Source organism: Crinia signifera, chromosome 9 (genome assembly GCF_055691185.1).
Source record: "Crinia signifera chromosome 9, ASM5569118v1, whole genome shotgun sequence".
NCBI classification, from domain to species: Eukaryota; Metazoa; Chordata; class Amphibia; order Anura; family Myobatrachidae; genus Crinia; species Crinia signifera.
Window position 1 is genome coordinate 135,344,432 of NC_139225.1, and position 17,102 is coordinate 135,361,533.

The 17,102-nt window shown below is 45.6% G+C and overlaps 2 pseudogenes; one reads left to right on the top strand and one right to left on the bottom strand.

Annotated features, from left to right (window-relative positions):
- Window positions 1-4,331: 4,331 nt before the first annotated feature.
- On the bottom strand, window positions 4,332-4,450 carry LOC146039934 (5S ribosomal RNA; annotated as a pseudogene).
- Window positions 4,451-6,758: 2,308 nt separating this feature from the next.
- On the top strand, window positions 6,759-6,877 carry LOC146039935 (5S ribosomal RNA; annotated as a pseudogene).
- Window positions 6,878-17,102: the final 10,225 nt, after the last annotated feature.

Genomic DNA, 17,102 nt, shown 5'->3' on the forward strand with positions numbered 1-17,102 from the left:
ACAGGGATTAGGTCAACAGGAGTTTTTCACTGTGTTTTGGGGAAAAAGTTGACACAGTCAACATGGAGACAGTTGAAGTTGAACTGCACACACTATTTTCTTTTACAATAACGTCCTAGTGCATGGTAGGGCATGAAATACTGCCTGTTGGCACATGTCGGCTCAATATACAGTGCAAACCTCTTGTGAACCTAATGCCTGTTGACCTAAACCCATGTCGACCTTGGCCTATGTTGGCCTTAAGTCATGTCGACCTTCAATTCTGAATCCCCACAGCCGCACCTCACCCCCCAACAAACACCCCCCCCTCCCCACAGCCACATAAACATTCCCCCCACCCTGTGCATGCCTCCCCCACCCCCATCCCACCACCCCCATCCACCCACCCCCATATCTCCCCAAACGTGCAGCTCTGTGCTGGATTACACTTTCAAGTACTTACTTAGTGTCAGTCAGCCAGGGAGCCAGCCACCGATTCTGTCGCGCAGTGTGTTGTGTGATTTCCTGGTTTCATGTACGTTTTGGCGCCTGTACAATGTGATTGACAAGAGGGCGGGAAATCGCGTCGCCTCTATACAGACGATGCGATGCGATGCGACGCAACGCGATTTCATAGCTAAATGTATTGGCTGAGACGACTGACTTAACATATGAAACCTATGGGAAACGATATGAAATCGTGTGTCATCGCATCTTAAGCCATAAGATTTTGGCATAAGATGCGACCACACTCAATTTAATATTACACTACATTTGTAATGTGCTCTATACCCCAGCACACCCCATACCCCAGCCTACACTGCTCACCCCAACCACAACCAAAACCCCCCATCCACAATCCAACACCATATTCAACCCCCCCTTTAGCCCACACACTATACATGTTTTGCAGAAGTGTGGCAAGCGCAGCGTGACTGCGCAAGGTGAGGCAAATTATTTAACTGCAATCAGCACATATTGTGAAGTGAAGGCCAGTGGGAAGGGGGGGGGGGGGTGGAAAGGGGTGGAGGGAAACATTGTTATCAAGCATATCATACCGTATCAATCATATCATCCATCTGAGACAGTAAAGATGACCTGCTTTAACAATGGTTTTTTTATATTATGTTATTAATATATAACTTTAAATGCAAACAAATCAATTAATGGATTATTCATCCTTAGGGAGGAGGGTTAATGCATAAAGTGCCCTTTGGAAAAGATTATCCCTGGCCAATGTCTGTCTCCAAATGAACTCCTGGAGATATGATTTGAGCATGTGGCGTGCTGTTCCTCTGTGGCGTTTGTTGCGCCACTTACACGCACCCCACATACGTTCGACGTTTTGTGTATGCACGCCTGTATTTGGGTCCACAAAATTAAATCTATGGTTTACTTGGGCATGAAAATAACCTGCTTGTGTCAGTTCATGGGTCGTATAGCCCCTCCATCAGTCACTGTAGATTTCAGTCCCAGGCTCAATGTTTTCAATAATGGCGGCCACCAATGTGGCGGCATCCCTCCGCTCCACCATACATAAGAAACACTGGCCTGTCTCACGGCAAATGCCCCCAAAAACCCACTGCTGTGGGAGAATCCTGCCAACATTATATTTTCGCTTCACGAATAAGGATTCATCGACTTCCACGATCCTTCCTGGACCACCAATTCTGCGCTGTGGCTGCGACAGGAGGTCACAAGTGCAGGCCTCTCTCATAGTGCGGTTATAGAGGACAGCAGTCTTCTTTGACATGGTAAGTTCTTCCGCACAATACTGGATCGAAGTGAGCTCCTTGGTCCAGGAATAAATAAATCTCGCCATGATGACAAGAGGCATGCGGCTTCCTGGGAAACAGCAGGTGGCACGGACGCTCACTTTTTTGCGGCACACTTTAACGTGGCAGCGCCACTTCATCTCTTTGACAGACATCTTCATATTATGCCCATTTTCACATGTCATGACGGAAGGGATCAGACTACAGCGTTGGAAAAACGTAATCGCATCCTCCTCCGATTTAGGCAGTGAGAACAAATTAGTGGCAGATGCCATCTCAGAAGCAAGCACTATTAAAATAAAATGAAAAATCCACCATCACTACTTTATCTGTAATATATTTTAACCACTATTATTACCGATGTTATTAATCATTCAGTAACTCACCAATATAATTCAGATGGATACTGGAAGCAGTAAAGGAAGTCTGGGGAATGAAACTCAGTCCAAATTCCAATAAATCGCAAATTATCTGTCAATAATCAGCAGCTCTCAAAAATATCAACCTCTCTTATCACCAACAAACCCACAAAGATTTCAATGTACAGATGTGACAGGGGGCCGGCTTGGGGCGGCTGTCATGACACTGATAATGATGATGTAATGTGTAACTGTGCAGAAACTGAAGGGGGCAGGATTAGCATGTACATATGAAAACACTTTATTTTCAGTGTTTCTGTGCAGATGTGACAAGGGGAGGGCTTTCAAGGGTAAATAAACACTGTAGTGATACAGATGGGCCATTCTATGGGCCAACCATAGACGCGGGAACGAAATCGGATCGTTCAATATCGTGTATGTGCATTTGTGACATCCGATGCGATGCGATCCGATTTTACTACGGAGAATACATAGGAGCGCAATTAATGTACTGGGCGCCCAGATAGGAAACAAGTACCATTATATCTATATCTATATATGTGTATGTGAGTGTATATATATGCTAACACCCTCATAAATGAAATATAAAAGGAATATATGTTAGCAGTAATGAGTGCATAGGGCAAACCCTCTCTGTTTTGCGTATAGCGAAAATCTCAGCAAGGTAGGACCTCTCATTACAGGATTTGCAGTCTAGAATTCATTCATATATATATATCAGTCCAAAAAATGAGAGCACTCAGGAGACTTCACAAACGGTTAGAACAATAATCTGTATTAAGGCAGATGAACGTTTTCAGGACCGTAGCCCCTTCCTCAAATAACCTACAGCAAATTGTATAACAGACAAACCCCTCTACATATACCCCACTACTTACCATGATATAGTGTCCACTCCCGCTGTCTGCGTCGCGCCGGAAACCCCAGATGCCGCACTTCCGGTCACGGCAGCAGCGGTAACATGGCAAGCGCAATGTTTGCGTTCCACCCGGACCCGAATGCGCTCCACGGACTGTGCATCATGGTGGGATCAGGCAACGTCTCCTGACCAGCGGGGGCGCCTGTCAGCAGGGTCACTATACATAAAGAAAAACACAAAGCAAAATATGTGTACACACCAGAATCGCTTATAAAGGATACAAAACAGTGTAGTTGTAGCATAACGGACTGCACATTCCTGTACTGTACAAATTTAAGCTAAGGAGTTCCAGTTTATTTTGTCATTCAGTCCACCTGGTCTGGTGGTACCTAAGTGCAAATTCCACTGGGACTCATGTATCAATAAGGCTTTAGTCCTATCACCTCTGCGTAAGGATAGTGGCACATGATCGATCATAAAGTATTTAAGGTCCTCAAGCACATGACCAGCTGCCTTAAAATGACGGGGCACAGGTAGATCCACATCCCCGCAGTGTCACGCCAATGGAGGACCTATGTGCGGCCATCCTCTCTTTAAATTTCCGTGAGGTCTGGCCCACATACATCAAGCCGAACGGGCAGGTGATGATATACACAACATAAGACAAGTTACAATGAAGAACATGCCTAATATCATAAGTACGATCACAGTGGGGCGTTGGAAGGACTTACATGCAATCATGAAGGAACAGGTAGTGCAATTATTGAATTTATAATAGCCTGTGGTTTAGTGTACTCGTTCGCTATTGGGCGTACCTTCTCAGTGACATCAGCGTGAACTGGACAGTCCCTCAATTTTCTACCACGTGTATATGACAACAAAGGTCTTGTTTGAGTCAGCATAGTCAGATCCTTTTGAAATAATTTAATTAAATAATTAATACATAACTTTTATTTTAGACTTATTTTAAAATAGGGTGGCACAGGGGGTTAAATAAGATTGAGAAGGTTAAGATGTAGTGTGATCCTTGTACTCGTATAGTTCAAGGAAAATTCGCAGATTAATCACACCTTTAATATATCATTGAAGCACTGTTTTTATCAAGGTACAATTACCAATGATAGTAGGCAGTGAAATGATTAGGTTCTCCTCTCATATGTTATGATCAATGCTTAATAGCAATAACGTACCTGAATGGTAATATGGGGGGAGAAAAAGTTACACAGCCTCAAAAAATGGTAAATTGTATATATTTTAATAAAGAACACTCACTCCAGCAGTCATGATTTCAGGTATTTTATTTGATATCAGATACGGCGGCCCTTATCCCTAATCGTGATATTGCCACACCGGGGCTTCCCCGGGAGTCTCCCACCTGGGTACTGACCTGGCCCTCCACTGCTTGGCTTCCAAGTTCGGAGGGGGTTTGGGCAGACCAGTGGGGTATGGTGGCAAATCTTAGGGTTCGGTATCCAATCAAATGTAGCCTGTGAGGCTGCAAGAGGGGATCACTTCACCGTGCGCAACAGATAATTGGCAAAATATGTAATGGGATGCTACAATTCTCCTAGGTATGTTAGTTGGGTGGAGGGGAGAGAAAAGGGGGGGGGGGGGGGGGGGAAGGAAAAGGGGGCACAGAAATTGGATGGTCGGAAAAGACCTTGATATTGGTTAATCTGTCTGCTGGTAGCAGATGTTTAAAGTTTTCTTTGATGCAGGTTTTAGTACATTCCTATGCGATAATTGCACAAATGAAAAGGATTTATCCTTGAATGAGAAAAACCAATGTGGTAGCTGCATCAGTGTTACACACCATATAATTTTTGTAGCAGTAATTGCACTGTTGGAGATAGTTGCATAATAGAGTTTTCTTTGATGCAAGGTTTAGTGCATTCCCATGCGGTGATTGCCCCAATGAAAAAAGTTATCCTTAAATAAGGAAAATCCCATGTGGTAATTGCGTCAGTGCCACACACCATACAATTGTTGTAGCAATAATTGCACCGTTTAGGGTAATTGCATGATGTAGATGACCAATTGAGCAATAAGGTTTTCCAAATATGATCAAATACTTTGTTGCGGTATTTATAGTATTTAGCAGTGACTGCACTTTTTGGGATAAATACACAGTACAGGTGGACAGTTGAACAGTGGGTTTGCCACAAAATAAAGGTAATCAGATACTTAGTTGCGGTATTGAGAGATCAAATTCTCGGTAAATTGTAGCATTTAAAATGACATATATTGGCATGTAGTCTGAGGGTAAATAAACGAGTGAGACGCGCACCCCGCTGCTGTGAGCGGTGGGGGAGCGTCTCCCTAACCTGTAGCCGCTGCCTGTGTTAGCGGCTGGTGTCGGCGGGGTTGATGTCCCGTGTTGGTAGTCGCGTGCTGAAGTGCGAGCCGCTGACCGCTGGATGTCTGAGCGGGAGACGAGACGCTGATGCCGTCGGAGTGATTTGGCTGCGCCGGACCTCGCTGGTGAGGGGGCGACAGCGCGTGGGAGCCGGAGGCTACCGCCGATGTCTTTAGGTGATGGCCAGAGGAGTGGGGAGGCTGGAACTGACAGTGGACACGTGTTTCGCCTAACGGGCTTCTTCCTGCAGTGCCATGGCACTGCAGGAAGAAGCCCGTTAGGCGAAACACGTGTCCACTGTCAGTTCCAGCCTCCCCACTCCTCTGGCCATCACCTAAAGACATCGGCGGTAGCCTCCGGCTCCCACGCGCTGTCGCCCCCTCACCAGCGAGGTCCGGCGCAGCCAAATCACTCCGACGGCATCAGCGTCTCGTCTCCCGCTCAGACATCCAGCGGTCAGCGGCTCGCACTTCAGCACGCGACTACCAACACGGGACATCAACCCCGCCGACACCAGCCGCTAACACAGGCAGCGGCTACAGGTTAGGGAGACGCTCCCCCACCGCTCACAGCAGCGGGGTGCGCGTCTCACTCGTTTATTTACCCTCAGACTACATGCCAATATATGTCATTTTAAATGCTACAATTTACCGAGAATTTGATCTCTCAATACCGCAACTAAGTATCTGATTACCTTTATTTTGTGGCAAACCCACTGTTCAACTGTCCACCTGTACTGTGTATTTATCCCAAAAAGTGCAGTCACTGCTAAATACTATAAATACCGCAACAAAGTATTTGATCATATTTGGAAAACCTTATTGCTCAATTGGTCATCTACATCATGCAATTACCCTAAACGGTGCAATTATTGCTACAACAATTGTATGGTGTGTGGCACTGACGCAATTACCACATGGGATTTTCCTTATTTAAGGATAACTTTTTTCATTGGGGCAATCACCGCATGGGAATGCACTAAACCTTGCATCAAAGAAAACTCTATTATGCAACTATCTCCAACAGTGCAATTACTGCTACAAAAATTATATGGTGTGTAACACTGATGCAGCTACCACATTGGTTTTTCTCATTCAAGGATAAATCCTTTTCATTTGTGCAATTATCGCATAGGAATGTACTAAAACCTGCATCAAAGAAAACTTTAAACATCTGCTACCAGCAGACAGATTAACCAATATCAAGGTCTTTTCCGACCATCCAATTTCTGTGCCCCCTTTTCCTTCCCCCCCCCCCCCCCCCCCTTTTCTCTCCCCTCCACCCAACTAACATACCTAGGAGAATTGTAGCATCCCATTACATATTTTGCCAATTATCTGTTGCGCACGGTGAAGTGATCCCCTCTTGCAGCCTCACAGGCTACATTTGATTGGATACCGAACCCTAAGATTTGCCACCATACCCCACTGGTCTGCCCAAACCCCCTCCGAACTTGGAAGCCAAGCAGTGGAGGGCCAGGTCAGTACCCAGGTGGGAGACTCCCGGGGAAGCCCCGGTGTGGCAATATCACGATTAGGGATAAGGGCCGCCGTATCTGATATCAAATAAAATACCTGAAATCATGACTGCTGGAGTGAGTGTTCTTTATTAAAATATATACAATTTATTTACCATTTTTTGAGGCTGTGTAACTTTTTCTCCCCCCATATTACCATTCAGGTACGTTATTGCTATTAAGCATTGATCATAACATATGAGAGGAGAACCTAATCATTTCACTGCCTACTATCATTGGTAATTGTACCTTGATAAAAACAGTGCTTCAATGATATATTAAAGGTGTGATTAATCTGCGAATTTTCCTTGAACTATACGAGTACAAGGATCACACTACATCTTAACCTTCTCAATCTTATTTAACCCCCTGTGCCACCCTATTTTAAAATAAGTCTAAAATAAAAGTTATGTATTAATTATTTAATTAAATTATATCAAAAGAGTGCGCCCACAAAGCGTTTTTCTTTCTTTTTTTGCCAGATTTCTCTTTTCTGACAAATAAAAACCCAGTGTCTAATCATTGATATTTAAACGCTGGGCGCACCACCAACCCCCTCAACTACCAGAATTTATTAATAAGTGTAGTTTTTCAAGTTGGTTCTCAATAAGCATACAGATTCTAAAGTCTGTGCGGATCTCTAACCCCACTTCTGTTCATAGTCAGATCCTTATCAGTGCCAACAATTGGCCAAAGAGCTTTAATGGCCCTACCCACTATCGGGCTAGATACCGAGTAGAGCTCGTCTCTGTACATGGTGCTAACCTTGGACTTCTGTTGGTTAAGCAAGACAGGGTCATAGCCTCTGTCACAAAATTTTGGACCATTTTATCCAATTCCTCAGGATTTTTTTCAGGCTGACTGGTGATCCATCTGCGATAGTGGGAGCCCCTTCTTAAGGACCAGGGAGTGGTGGCTAGTGGCCCGAAGTAGGGTATTGTGGTCAGTACTCTTAGAGTAGATCCCTGTGGTAAACCTGCCCTCACTCAGTGTCACAGCTACATCAAGGAAGTTGGCATTGGTCAAGTCACAAGAATAGGGAAATTTGATGGGAGAATACAACTAATTAACTCTCTCCATCAATGCTTCAAAAGAGTCCTTCCCACCAGTCCATAGCAAAAAAATATCACCGATGTACCTCGTATATAATATAATATATCGAGATAAATCGGGATCTGAAAAAAACATCTCTCGATCCACAGAAAACATATAGACATTAGCATACGTGGGTGCTACCGATGACCCCATTGCGCACCCATGTAGCTGTAAAAAGAAAGAACCATCAAATAAAAAATAATTCCTACATAACATAAGTTCAAGTAATGTAAAAAAAAGCTGATGATCAAAGACCTGGGATCCAAATGTTCCTCTAAAAAGAATTTCATGGATTTCAACCCACCCTCATGTGGGATCGAGGTATAAAGACTTTTGATGTCCAAACAGCACATCAATGTGCCTTCAGGATTGTTATTGCAAAGTTGTAATTTTTGTAAAAAAGATGTGGTATCCTTTAAAAATGAATCAGGACAAAAAGGGTTGTGCAAGACTATCCAATAATCTGGAAACAGGTTGCAAAAGTGACCCCCGGGCAGAGATGATAAGTTTGCTCGGGGGTTTGGTAGCATCCTTATGTAATTTCGGCAGCGTATATATCAACGGCCTTACCGGATATTGAACTTGTAAAGCTCCAAGCACCTTTTGGGGAATCTGGTGTTTGTCAAAAGCGGCTTTTAGAATAGAAAACAGTTCCTTCTGATAATTAGGAGTAGGGTCACAGTTAAGTTTACAGTAGACTTCTCGATCACCCAGTTGAAAATAAATTTCCTCTTTGTAATCATGAATGTCCTGTATCACAATTGCCCCTCCCTTGTCAGCGGGGCTTATGGAAATACTCCGATCATTTTCTAACGCCTTAAGTGCTTGAATCTCCAACTTATTAAGATTGGGGCCAATCTTTCGTAGAGTGGCCAGATACCTCTGAGCCAAATCATCTAGCAGGTGACTAAAGGTTTTGATGGAGCTATTCCCGGATACAGGATCCAACGTAGACTAGTAGTTTTTTGATATAAAGGAATCAAAAACAGTAGGCACAGAGTCCGTTACAGAATGTTTAAAGTGTTCTTTAAGGCAAAGCCGTCTGGAAAATTGATGAACACAAGTTTCCACTTAAACTAAGGCCTCTGTTTAAAACCTGAACTTCAATGGGTGAAAGACTACAGCTAGATAAATTAAAGATTACACTTTCAGCTCCTGCCCCTGTATTTTGCGAGCCCCTCTTGTTTTGACCGCCTCTCCTGGAGGCAGATCATTCTTGCGTGCATTTCTGCGTGGTTTTCGCCCTAAAGGGCCACTTGGTGGTCTGCTTGCATCATCGGTTTCAGAGAACTGAAAGTCATTGTCACTGCTTTTGAAATGATCATCATCAGAACCCTGACCCCTCCTCTGGTGCCGCGGTCTACGGCGCCTGCCCTGTGGTCTGCCTGATGAATTTGTTTCAGAGCCACCATACAGCCAATTGTACACTTTATTCTCCTCATAGTCATTGTCAACAGTTGTTTTTTTTATTTATTTTACATCGTATTAATTCATTGCAATACTGGTCACATTGTGATTCTAATTTTGTAAGCCATTCTGTATTTGTATCTTCCTCCAGAGTTTTTGAGTACTCTTTAGTCAAATTGGCAATTTTGTTCTGAGTGATTCCCAGCTCTCGATTCGCTTCCTCTACTACTAAAATCATGAAGTCAAACCCGCATTTATTTAAAATTGCGATCCACTTTCTGACTAGGGGGGAGCTGCACATCGCCGGCAAGATCGCAAAGGACAGCTCTTAATGCCGGCACTCTGATGTATCCAACTGCTCCGGTGCCACAAAACAGCTAAATATACAGTCCAAAAAATGAGAGCACTCAGGAGACTTCACAAACGGTTAGAACAACAATCTGTATTAAGGCAGATGAACGTTTTCGGGACCGTAGCCCCTTCCTCAGATAACCTACAGCAAATTGTGTAACAGACAAACCCCCCTACATACAGTATACCCCACTACTCACCATGCTGTAGCGTCCACTCCCGCTGTCTCCATCGCGCCGGAAACCCCAGATGCCGCACTTCAGGTCACCATGGCAACCACAATGTTTGCATTCCACCAGGACCCAAATGCGCTCCACGGACTGTGCATCATGGTGGGATCAGGCAACATCTCATGACCAGCGGGGGCACCTGTCAGCAGGGTCACTATACATAAAGAAAAATAAACACAAAGCAAAATATGTGTACACACCAGAAACGCATATAAAGGATACAAAACAGTGTAGTTGTACCGTAACGGACTGAATGGGTCTGAATTGGCTCATATAATTTTTCTTGAATTCCAGAACCCACCTGGACAAAACATATCGGATGAGAAGAGCCCTAATCACCCTAGTGTATGGGCACATTTACATAAACCCAAAGTCCACATACAAGGCCGATGGTGGGGTCTGTTCATGTGCACAACGGGTTCAGTATACATGGACTACCAAAGCATGCTGAAGAATATGGGGGCAGGATGGAGGCCGCATAGGGCAATGTTTAAATGAAGGGTGCAAGGCCCCCCGTTTCCTTGCCATGGTCAGGCAAGAGTTGGCATCTTCTTATGCAGACTGAATGGCCCTTGATGAGCAGTTCTGCTGGTCATTCTGAGTAAGGTGAGGCTTAGTCAGATGTAGGGGCATCACTTACCCCTATGACACCTGGTGCGCAGCATTTTCATGTCACCACTTGACAGGTGGACCCTGGTACAGCCCGCATTCCCCACATAACCGTTACAATGCCACTACTCAGATGGTCGAGGGTTATGCCCATTGTGACTGACAGTTGCTATGGTGATCTGATGCAGCGATTTTGTCCTCACAGCGCCTCCAGCTGTATTATAATAATTGCTCATCGCTGATACATCCCGAAGTGCAGGAGTATAATATACACAAAGTGTTCTCTTCATAAAAAAGCTAAATATACATACAGGGAAATATACTAAGATGGGAGTTCTACTTCACATGGGATGTTGCTATGGGCAACCAATCTGATCCTGTCTATTATCTTCTAGAGCAGGGGTTCCCAAAGTTTTTGAATCATGGTACCCCAAAGCCAGGGCCGCCGAGAGGGGGGGAGCGGGTACTAATTACCCAGGCCCAGGTTTGCTGGAGGGGCCTCGTGGGGGCCCTGGTCCGAACGCCCTCTGCCCCCCCTTCCCCTACTCCGTCCCTCCTGGGCAGCAATACACACCTACAGCATGTGCTGTACTGACAGCAGGCTCAGCATGAGCATCTCACTGACAGCGTGAGAGCTCATGCTGAGCCTGCTGTCAGCACAGCACATACTGTAGCAGTGGCGTAACTAGAAATTTTGGTCCCCCCTGCCAATAAATAAATGGCGCCCCCCCACCCCCCTCCTATTTTTGGTAAAAAAAAACAGGCATCAGTGTAGCAATAGAAAGGGGTCACTCTGGGTCTTGATAAGAAACATGAAATTCAAGTGTTTATTGTCAGCGGTGTTTCGGGCCTGCGTACGTCTTCAGGACACACAACTTGTCCTGAAGAGCCGCTGTTTGCCGGCAGGAACGTGCAGACGTTAGACGCAGGTGTGAGTGTGGCTATTTGGCGTCACCCTGCTGAGGTGACACCTGAGTGCAGGCCGCATCCCCGCGTGATGCCGCTGATCTGGCAGCAGCAGGGGAGAGACAGCCAGGCACACTACATGTGGTGAGGATCCTGCAGCAGGGGGAGACCTGATAGGAAATGGCTCCATTGCCTCATGAGGGGGTATGGAAAATCATATTATACCACCTGGATGGAGCAAACATTTACATTTAGGTGCCAATACATGGATTTTAAACTAGATGCGATGTGATCTAGTTCAAAAAGTATGTGCAGCACATGCTTTTCATGCCACCCGGACTGAGCCAAAACTCACATCAAGCCACACTGAAAAACCAAAACTTCACATTATGCCACCCAGACTGAGCCAAAATTCACATTATGCCACACATATTGAGCCAAAATTCACATCATGCCACCCAGGTTGAGCCAAAACTCACGTCATGCCACCCAGATTGAACCAAAATTCACATCATGCCACAAAGATTGAGCCAAAAATTGGGGAGGCAGGGACCAGGACCATGGGGTCGCAGGGACTGGGACCGCGGAGACACAGGGATGCAGACCTACCAGGGGTCCAGTGGTGATGCCCGGGAGGTCTCCAGTGGTGGCGAGGATGAGAACTGGGTGCACCCTACTTGCACACCTGGCACAGGGGCTCCAGCAGCGGCATTACTGGGAGCCGGACGCTTTCCATGTCACCGCCTGGTGGGAGGGCTCCAGCAGAGGCATAGATGAACGTATAGGGGTGGACATAAATGGATGGGCGGGAGGGGGCATAGATGGACAGACTTATGTACTATTGTAAAGGGACATAGACATATGCTGTATTATAAATTTATATGTACCCCTAATATACTTCATATAATCAGCACACTTTCCAAATTTCTCCCCATTTACAGTATTTACAGGATGCCAAAAAGACACACCCACATCACCCCCCCCCCCCACCACCACCACATTATCATCCATTATTAGTATCCATTATCATAACTTACAGTTGTTTGGGAGTTAATCCAGGATTACATTGGAAGCAGCACTGTTCTTCCCATGCAGAACAGAAGTCTTGCTGCCTTGGGGTCAGGAAGAGTTAAGGGAGCTGGGGGCAGCGGTGACAATCGCCAGTTGTGGGCATATGAAGGGAGGAGGAGCCTGGAAGAGGCACCCCGGGATGTGGAGGGACAGACCAGCCCCTGAAGACAGCCGCAGCTCCGGCCGGAGATATTGCCGCATAGCTGTCAGTGAGGGCAGAGCTGTGCAGCGGGCGGGAGCCGGAGGCAAGATGGCCGGGGGAGTCTCTCTACTTCATCTCCTCACGTGGCCAGGCTTCCCCGACACAGCGCCCGTAGTCCAGCAGTCAGCGGGCGCTTAGTGACAGGGAGGGAGCAGGCTCGATGTGCTGCAGCGGCAGAAGACACACCAGCAGCCGCATATGTATGTATAGGAATGTGACTCTTCTTTGTCATTCAGTGCGCCGGGCGGGTGCCGGCGCCCACGCAGCCCCCGCTCCCCCAAACAGCAGCGGGGGCTGCCTAACACCAGCTACGCCACTGTACTGTAGGTGTGCTGCTGAGGGGGAGAGGACAATAACACTTCCCCCCCTAGACTTTATAGTGTTTTGTTTACCCAATGGAAACATTTGGGGGCGTGACCTACTTGCAGGAGGTTACCACGCCTCCCATGATTAGGCCACGCCCCCCAAATTTTGCCAGTGCCCGGCATACCGCTCGACGGGCCAGACCAAAGCATCAGAAATATTTTCCCCCTTAGGCTAAAGGTTTCTCATTGAGAAAGTCAGAAACATTTTAAGTTAAATAAATTGCATTTCTATCTCATCCTTAAGGCCCCCATACATTAGGCCGACTTGTCCTAGGGACAAGTCGGACCCAATTTACCTGTGAGCCGCCCGGAAGCTCCCCAGGAGGCTCACATACAATTTGGCACTTGATGTGCCATTTTTTACATGGGATAAATCGCATTTATCCCATGTAAAAAAAACCTGGGGAGCTGCAGGGCGGTGAGGAGTAGTGGGGGCGGGCAGCGGCAGCCAGCGGTGGTGGGGGCGGGCGGCGGGTGCGGTGAGCGCTGCTGACCTGGCCGGGCAGTGTACTTACACATAGCAGCAGCGGGGACGGGACGCGTCGCGTAGTGGCGGCTATTATATTTTTTAAATACTTGTCAAATGACCGGCCGCTCTCTGATTGGCCGGAGAGCTCTCAGCCAATCAGAGAGCGGCCGGTGATTTGACAAGTATTTTAAAAATATAATAGCCGCCACTGCGCTGCCCGTCCCCGCTGCTGCTATAGTACAGTACACTGCCCGGCCAGGTCAGTCAGCACTGCAGCAGTCGCCGGCGCTCAGGGACCCGCTGCCCGCACCGGCCCCACTGCTCCCCCGGTGTCTGCATGCATATGCCTGTCAGGTGGCAGGCATATGCATACAGGGAGGTCGGACGTGATCGTATGTACAGACCGTCCGACCTCCCAGATCCGGTCCGATGCGCACGGGACCGCGCATCGGATCGGATCAGATATCACACACCTACGATTTTGGGCCGATTTCACCCGATTATCGGCACAAAGTGCCGAAATCAGATGAAATCGGCCCAAAATCACATAGTGTATGGGGGCCTTAAGGATCAGTTATGTGGTAATAGACAGGATTCACTTCTGTTTGTCCATAATATGACTATTATAATGGACATAAAAAACTATAAAAAAAAATAAGGGTATCCAGAGTAAGTAGTTAGTTGAATGCAGTCCATAGCAGAAGAGTTGGCTGACAGATTAGTCTTCATTGTTCTCCTTATGTTTCCCTTCTGTTTAACTCCTGTATAACTCCAGTTTTTATGTAAATATTGTAATATCACTTTGAGCTGATCACTTGGGATCTGAGCAGCCTACTTTACTTTTGTAGCAGCTGTGGGGGGTTCATCAGTCAGTACCGACATCACAACTGTTTCTCAGTGTTTGTTCCGAGTCAGGGGCAAATTTATTGCCCCAGAAGTGATAAACTGTCTGGTTTTTATCACCGGCCAATCAGTTCCTACTTGTGAAGTTACAGGCTTGGTTTGAAAAACGACAGGTCAGAGCTGATTGGCCGGTTATAAAAACCAGAACTTTAACACTTCACCGAGCTTAATAAATCTACCCCAAAGTGTGGAAATTTGGAAAATTATACTGTAGGTGACCCTATTTGTAACAAGGTAAGATGGGAACCCAAAATGTCACCTGCATGGTTGGCACCATACATCTTGAAGGGAGAATATGAATCCCAGATTGGGCTTGGTAAACCTAACTCAGCTGTAGCCTGATACCATTATATTATACAGGAAACTTGTGCTTTATATCGCTGATAAGAAGAATAATTCAGTCTGAGCTAAGATGCTGGTGGGATGCAGATAGCTTTTCCTCTCTTATATTTCTACTGATTACATTTGGTATGAAGAACATTATACAAACAGTAAGAAGAAAACCATGACTGTGACATATTGATGTACCCCATATAAAGCCGAAGATAAAGTTTGTTCAAGTTTTATTAAGAAAAAAATAATTAATTGTATGTAGAGAAACCAGTAACAAACTCATAGATGATAGAATATTACAACTGCATCGAACATAAATTATTTGAAAAACAATAATGTATAATTATTATATAAATGTTAGCAAAATGTATAATTTATTAAATAATGACAGTAATAATAATAATAATAATAATACCAACAACAGTTATCAGCAATATCATTAGCATACTGAATAGAAACCAAAACACTATGAACTCAGCAAATAAATAAAAATCGAATTATTATAAATGAGAGCAATAAAATCATGAACATATTGGCAAAATATATAACATATTAAATAATGACAGAAACAATAATCATTACAACAAGACATAAAAACAACAACAGTAAAAATCATCATCATCATCATCAAACTGATTGGAAACAAATACAGTGTGAATTCTGCAAACACTGGTTCTGTGCCTGTGAATACACAATTGGAGCTGGTCCCGTATAATACTATAATAGTGAATACACAATTGGAGCTGGTCCCGTATAATACTATAATAGTGCATACACAATTGGAGCTGGTCCCGTATAATACTATAATAGTGAATACACAATTGGAGCTGGTCCCGTATAATACTATAATAGTGAATACACAATTGGAGCTGGTCCCGTATAATACTATAATAGTGAATACACTATTGGAGCTGGTCCCGTATAATACTATTCCTGGGGTGTCATCACGGCAATACGGTGGGGCGTTAGGCTGTTGTTATGAATCAGAATCATCTTTCATTGTATGTTTCTTATGTTTCCCGCGTCCTCTGTGTTTCTTTGGAGCAGGTATTGTGGGGTGTAGCTGAGGGTCCTGTCTCTGTGGCCCCTTCTCTTGTGGCTTCCTATGAATCAGGGAACGCAGGTCCTCATCCAGGATCCAGACCAGGTTCAGCAGCACATCCTCTTGTAGACATTCTGCAGACACCTAATAGTATAAAACATCATCTGTATGATTTCACTGAAACAGATTTGTCAGTGTAACTTCTCGGGTGCGGTATAATACTCCGACAGTCGGGATTCCGACAGTCAATAGTCAGACGTCGGAATCCCAACTGCATAGCGTGGGGAGCGCAATGAAGCCCCTTGCGGGCTCGCTGCGCTCGCCACCTATTTTATTCTCCCTCTATGGGGGTCATGGACCCCCACGAGGGAGCAGTCGGGTTTCCGACGTCGGAGTACTGACTGTCGGAATCCCGACTGTCAGGGAGCCGTCCTACACCCAACTTCTCAGTCTTACAGGACAATGATTTGATCCATTGTCTGACTTATGCCAAAGTTAGGGTTCCATGATACCTTGTGGTATCTTGTGGTTCCAGTACAGACTCCTTGCTTTGATACTGGGAATATGTTACACAGAATCTAGTCATGGAATGTATTTTAAGGCCTGAGAATAAATGTAGTCACATGGATGTATTAGATGTATACACGGGAGCCCTAACCAGGTCGTCATGGAACATATGTCAGTAACAACTTACCCTCTCTGTGTACTTGTGCAACTGATGCCGACACACGTCCACCTCTGGGGATTTCATCATCTCCTAATACATAAATAAATGGACCACGTCAGAGAACAGACAATGATAGGACCTGTTATGTAGATGGTACATGTTATGTAGGGTGATTCAGTAATGAGCCCATGGTCTCAGGAGTTACCATGCTGTTACTTACACATTTGGACAGGTCCGCCTGGAGAACAGAGAAGGTTTCCAGATTCTGTCTCACCAGACTGGTCATTGTCATATTTTCCAGGACTGTCACAGCCAGTGATACCCTGAGCTGTGTGAGCATCAGTCTGTCATTGCCCTGAGAGAAGAGAGGGGGCAGGTGAGTGCACAGCACAGAGACAGGAGAGCACCCAGTACCCTGAGAGGGGACAGGTGAGTACACAGTACAGAGACTGGGGAGCTCCCAGTACCCTGAGAGGGGGCAGGTGAGTACACAGCACAGATGCAGAGGAGCATCCAGTACCCTGAGAGAGGGCAGATGAGTACAAAGCACAGAGACAGAGGAGCTCCCAGTACCCTGAGAGGAGGCA